Source organism: Xiphophorus couchianus, chromosome 7, assembly GCF_001444195.1.
Source record: "Xiphophorus couchianus chromosome 7, X_couchianus-1.0, whole genome shotgun sequence".
NCBI classification, from domain to species: Eukaryota; Metazoa; Chordata; class Actinopteri; order Cyprinodontiformes; family Poeciliidae; genus Xiphophorus; species Xiphophorus couchianus.
The window spans coordinates 3711747-3717619 of NC_040234.1; the positions used below are offsets into that span (position 1 = coordinate 3711747).

General features: G+C 41.9%; 1 long non-coding RNA gene across 1 annotated transcript; it reads left to right on the top strand.

Moving 5' to 3' along the window:
* On the top strand, positions 1-5146 carry LOC114147600 (uncharacterized). The gene is made up of 2 exons (XR_003596084.1): positions 1-1512; positions 4884-5146. It is a non-coding gene; the product is annotated as an uncharacterized LOC114147600 (long non-coding RNA).
* The last annotated feature ends 727 nt before the right edge of the window (positions 5147-5873 follow it).

Genomic DNA, 5873 nt, shown 5'->3' on the forward strand with positions numbered 1-5873 from the left:
ACATAACACTGCCCCATTAATGAAGACCAAGTCTTTGAATAAGCAAATGCATTTTATCTCAGTGACTCAGAATGGCATTGCTGACAAAAAGTCAGGATCACTACATCCCTACAGTCTGATTGGACGAGAAGCCGGTTGGTTCTGCATGAAGTCAGACTGCAGCCTGCAAATAGACAAACCTTCTGAGGCAAATAAAAAAAAAGAGAAAACTGAAAATATAATATTGCAGATAACTTCCGGTGTTCTTTGTCATAAAACTAAATCCTCTACATCCCGCTCTCTGCTGATTTAGCTAAACAAAACTGAACATTTTTATTGCTCTGCTTCAAGGAACTCATCGGCTGGACATTAACGAACCGTAAAGAGAGTAGAATTGGAAATTCAATTTTCTCCAGTTTTGAAACGTTTAAAGTTACCTTAATGGGCAATATGTCCCTTGACACCTCATTCTTTTTTTTTTTTCTTTTTTTTCCCGGTGCGCTCCGTTAGGTCGCCTCTGAGTTTGTTCAGCTGCTGGTCCTTTGCCTGTGTGTCTGTGCTGTGATTAGGCCCATGTGTGCGCCCTGCCTGGACTCTGTTGACCTCCTGGACGTGACTCCATTTTCCTGAGCGTTTCACTGTGAGATGGAGGCCATTCATCATGTCAGCGAGAAGGCCTTCACATGGAGCGAGACATCAGTGGTACTCCGGTGGACGAGGAGCCTATGACTCAAACCCCACATGGCGCTGGCCCGGCCAGACTTTCCCCAACTAATGAGCCTTACATGTGTTTCTACCTCCGACTGCTTCCATTTTCTCTGCGGAGCCAATAAATCCTAGAAATGTCTCATTTAAGGCCAATGAATACTACTGAGGGACACGTGGTGTCTGACATGGTAAAAATCACATTCCCATGTCGTGGATAATTGATGTGGAAAGGGAGGGGTGGGTTTTTACGTTTTAGGAAATAATACATGAAAAGTGTGATAAAAAAAAACGTAACCTTTACTCTGACACAGAGTTGGGTAGTAACTACTTACATTTACTTGGGTAACGCTTTGGAAAAATTGTACTTTTAATCAAGGCAAGTCAAGTTTATTTGAATAGCAACAAGTCAGTTCAAAGTGTTTTACATTCTAAAAACATCATACAGTCCCCAATTATGCAACCATGGTAACTGGAAGAGCTACAGAGTTCTAGGTGTGATTCTCTGCAGGCAGCACATGTTAAACCCAAAAAACATTTCGCAACCGATGGTCCCCAACCACCGGACCATTTGTTCCTGGGCCACAGAGAACGATGACCGAGACGATCAAACTGTAAAAGGCAACTTCTTTCAAAATCTGATCTTGTTGGTGCGCTAGAGAGGCAGCAAATGAGGAGCTCCATGAGCCAAGTACAAAGCTTATTAGGAGTTGTACCTCTGCTGTGGTATCTCCCCATCAGAATGGACCAAACAGAGGCACAAAGGGTCAGGATAGTTAATGTACGCTGAACTGCATCATGCCGTGGGGACGCTGCTCTGCAAAACATGTAAGACAAGCTATTTATAAATGAAACGTTCAATATTCACTGCTGATCCATGTGATGTCTTAAAGGCAAATTAACTACTTGAGGTGTCTTAAAGGTACAGTATCATGTGTTTTCCAGGCAGACAAGTAACCACGTTACCTTCAGTTGCTTCAGATGCTATGTATCAAATATTATCTAAAGGAAATTTCACTTCGTAATTTAAAAACTCCTAATCTTTCTGAAACTCCACTTTCAGGAAGTCATTACAACATGGCTTCTCTATTAACCCTTTAACAACGTTTTTACCAGCATTGCTCTGAGAAGTGTCTCCTAGAATGAGCTCCATTAATGTGTGTTTGCTAATTGCTGCTGGCTAGTCTGTAGGAGCGGGGAAGGGCTGCTTTGTGAGGCAGAAGCTTGGAAGCTTGAAAACTGCAACTGAGAGGAGGAGCTTTGTCCTCCAAGGCGGGGCTAGGTCCAACCAGGTGTTTTGCACAGCTGAATGGTTGCCATGGAGATTAAAGCATTTCCCAAACATACCCGAAAGAATCAAGGCAACACTCCAGGCATGTTTCTGATGAGGGAATAACATTATAACATGATGTGAAGCTAAAAAAAACGTTGATTTTACATGCTACTGGCCCTTTAACAACATACCGATAAACTGAGCTGGGAGTGAAACCGGAACCAGTGGAGGGAGAACGGCAGAGCTGCAGTGTAGCAATTGTTTTAGGATGTTCTGTGTTCAAAGAGCAAACAGAGGGAAAGTAGATCTCAGGTTGCAGTGGCAGCGTGTTGATAGTCCAGGCTGAAGCCTCTGGCATAAAGCGCATTCCTGCACGCCATCATTTCTGTATAATGCAGAGGGAAACAATTGCAATTCATCCTGGTTATTGAAGCAGGACACAGCGACTTTGTCCAGTAAATCAATCCCACATGAAGTTCTGTTACTGGAATGCTAATGGGTTCAGCGCACTGAAAGCCTGGGAATGTGTGAGGAAAAGATTTGGCACGCTGACAAGGGGCTCTCTCAAGGCAAATAACTGGCATTCTTTCAACGCTTCTTGTCATTTATTGCTCATAAGTGGTTTTCTTTTTTTTGTCGTAGTAAAAATTCAGCTGAGGAACGTATTATTTTAGGCCCCTGGCTTTGTTGAGATGGAGGAGTAGAAGGAATGTTGAAAATTTTAATACGAATACCAAAAAGCACTTTTGACCCCTGGAACTCTGCAAGATCCCGCCTTCAGCACAACAATGCTTCTCCATCAATGCAGTTTACAACCGTTATCAGCGCTGAATTGAGAGGTAGCTCCTATAATGAGCTTAAAAAATGCGCATGTCCACCAGGTGTTTGCTAACTTCTGTGGGCTAGTCTGAGTGGGAGTCGTGCTCTCAGAAGCAGAAGCTAAGAAACTGCAGCTCTGAGGAGAAGCTTCGTCCTGAAAGGCGGGGCTAGGTCCAACCAGGCGTTTTGCACAGCTGAATGGTTGCCATGGGAGATTAAAGGGTTTCTCAAACATGCATGAAAAAATAATTTAAAAATTATATTTAAAAAAATTATAGAGAGCTGCTCTGGGTGGGTGGAATAAAGAGAGAGTCAATATTTCTTAAAGGGGCAATATTATGTAAAATTGACTTTTTTGAGATTTACATCATGTTATGAATTTATTACTTCATCAAAAACATACCTGGGCTGTTGCTTTGATTCTTTCATGCATGTTTAAGAAATCATTGAATCCCCTGTAGCAACCATTCAGCTGTGCAAAACGCCTGGAGGGACCTAGCCCCGCCTTCACAGCACAGCTCCTCCTCTGAGCTGCAGTTTCCAAGAGTCCAAGATTCCTCCTCACAGAGCAGCCCTTCCCCCACTCGGCTCCTTCAGACTAGCCAGCAGCAATTAGCAAACACCTGATGGAAATGAGCATCTGCTGAGCTCGTTATATGAGCTACTTCCATGAAGAAACATGGATCTATCAGGATATGACTTTTAGATAGTCATGAGAAGATGGAATTAGTGTTTTTTTTGCTGGAAATTCCCTCTTTTTTGTCCTCCACTCTTTCCATGTTGTAGACCCACACTGAGCAATGTGCCATTGTGGTCAGGCGGAATGAATAGATGATGAGTGAAAGAAAGAAGCTGCAGTCCAACTAAACCCTGGACTAACCTTTGGAAAGTCTGAGGAAAAATATGATGTGGGGACTATTTTAAAAAATAAAAAAATAAATAAAAGGTCTTTCACAGGAGAAATTGTGGATGGTTTGCAACTTTTGCACAGCATTGTTAGTTTATTTTTGTTTATTTTGGAAAGAGTTTCTCTGACATTTCTTTATTCAGCATGTGAAAAGAACTTTGTTGAGAGTTTTGGCAGGTCTGTAATGTTTGAATTGTGCATTCCACTGTCAGGCTTTAGAATAACACTGTTCTCATGCAAAGCTGCTGGTGCAAGTACCGCCCAGTGTAACCATCACTAATGTCCCAGACCTGCCGGCTCTGGGACATTTACTGCATCCTTTGCACCTGTGACAGCCTCTGCTATTCTGTCTTTGGTGGAATGTTTGACTGTTCTTCCAGAAGCACAACAGTGAGGTCAGACACTGATGTTGGACGAGAAGGCCTGGCTTGCCGTGTGTGCGCTAATTCATCACAAAGGTGTTCTCAGGCTGAAGTCAAGGCTTTGTGTAGACCTGCCACACCACAGTCAGGTTGGAACAGCAAACATTGTTAAAGGGTTAATAGAGGAGCCATGTTTCAGAAAGAGGAAGAATTTCTTAAAGAGACAGCAGCCCAATATCAATGTGATAAATTACAAAGTCAAATTTCTTTTAAAACATTTTTAATATATACACATACATCAAATATATTTGCATTTATAAACATCTTTATACATAGATTTTTATACACGGATATGAAGAAATTTGCTAGTTTCAGATCCTTGTTATAAAAATACCTTCAGTTTTTTTTAGAGCAACTGAAGGTAATATAGTTACTTGATTATGCTATCAAATGGTGGTATGTGCCTGGAAAATACATAATATTGCCCCCTTAACATTTTGGAGTAGCCTAGTCAAAGTCATGACTTCAGTGTGATAGCAAATCTGTGGAGGGATCTAAAGATTATGGTGATGGGAAGGAGGCCTTCTAACCTCAAATGCTTTGATGACTAATGAATTTAAAGACTGTTGAGAAGGGTATAAAACATGCCATTTATCGTTAAATGTATATAAAAGTTTATTATCACTATTATTATTATTACTAGAGGTGTTCAGAGTTCTTTTTAAGATAATGTGCCCGACAGTATTCCGATGATTAAAAAAAGTCTCCAGCCTGTTGTGCCTACCTCAGATGCTAGCACAGTGATGTGAAACTGCTAAACTATTTTAATATCCGACAGTGTGTAGTGCAGACATGGCTCACTCCACGCTCCACTGCATACGAAGCCATACTTCTACACAAACTGCCTTTGCAGAAGATTCTGGGGTACGCTTTCTGTTACGATGTATCCAGAAGAGGATAGCTGGTTTGATATTCCAGCACAGAGGCATCTGAGGAAGTGGAAGGCGTTGACATCCTGTCTGACGGCACTTTGTCCTCAGACCCCAGGAGACATGGTGGTTGCCGTTATTTTAGGACAGATTACAGATTTTTAAAAAAACCAAAAACATTTGCTTGTGTCTTTCAGCAGGCTCCGGCGCACTGAGCATCTTCATGTGCGCCGTCCAACACCTCGTGATGCCAGTTCCCCTCTGTGGCTAAAAGCTTTCACAAACACTCAGGACCAAAATATCTGAAACAGCTGAAAACGGCGCTCCGTGTCACAGACCCAAAACCCGCAGACAGTCTGAAAACGTGGATCTATAGAGAGCACGCAAACAGACGAGCCACAGCAAACGCGCTCACGTGTTCAAGGCCTTTCATAGGCCTCAATGGTTGATGCTTGATCAGCATCAGTGAATCAAACATCTTACATTTAAGACCTTTACGCCTTGATGTTTTTATGAAAAGCTGTGTTTGGAGAAGACACCTCCCAAAAGGTTCTGCTTTTATCTTGTTAGCATTTTGGTGAATTTTTTGTATTCTTTGGATGTGATTTCAAATGTAACAGTAGAATGCTTTACACACACAAAGCGGAAGTCCTAAATCTGCTTTAAATTTGAGAAGTATAAGAATGCGTTTCTCATTGTGGAAATCAAATATAGAACAGCGAAGTCGGCTGGTTGTTTTTCAACCAGAAAACTGTCGGTTCGATGCCATATGCTGAAGTGTCCTTCAGCAAGACTTTGAACCCTTCGTTTGATTATTAATTGGATCAAGAGTGGGGGTAAAAAAGTACTGCAGAGAGTGCGAACCAACAGCAGAACCAGCGGACCAGTTATTGTTTCAT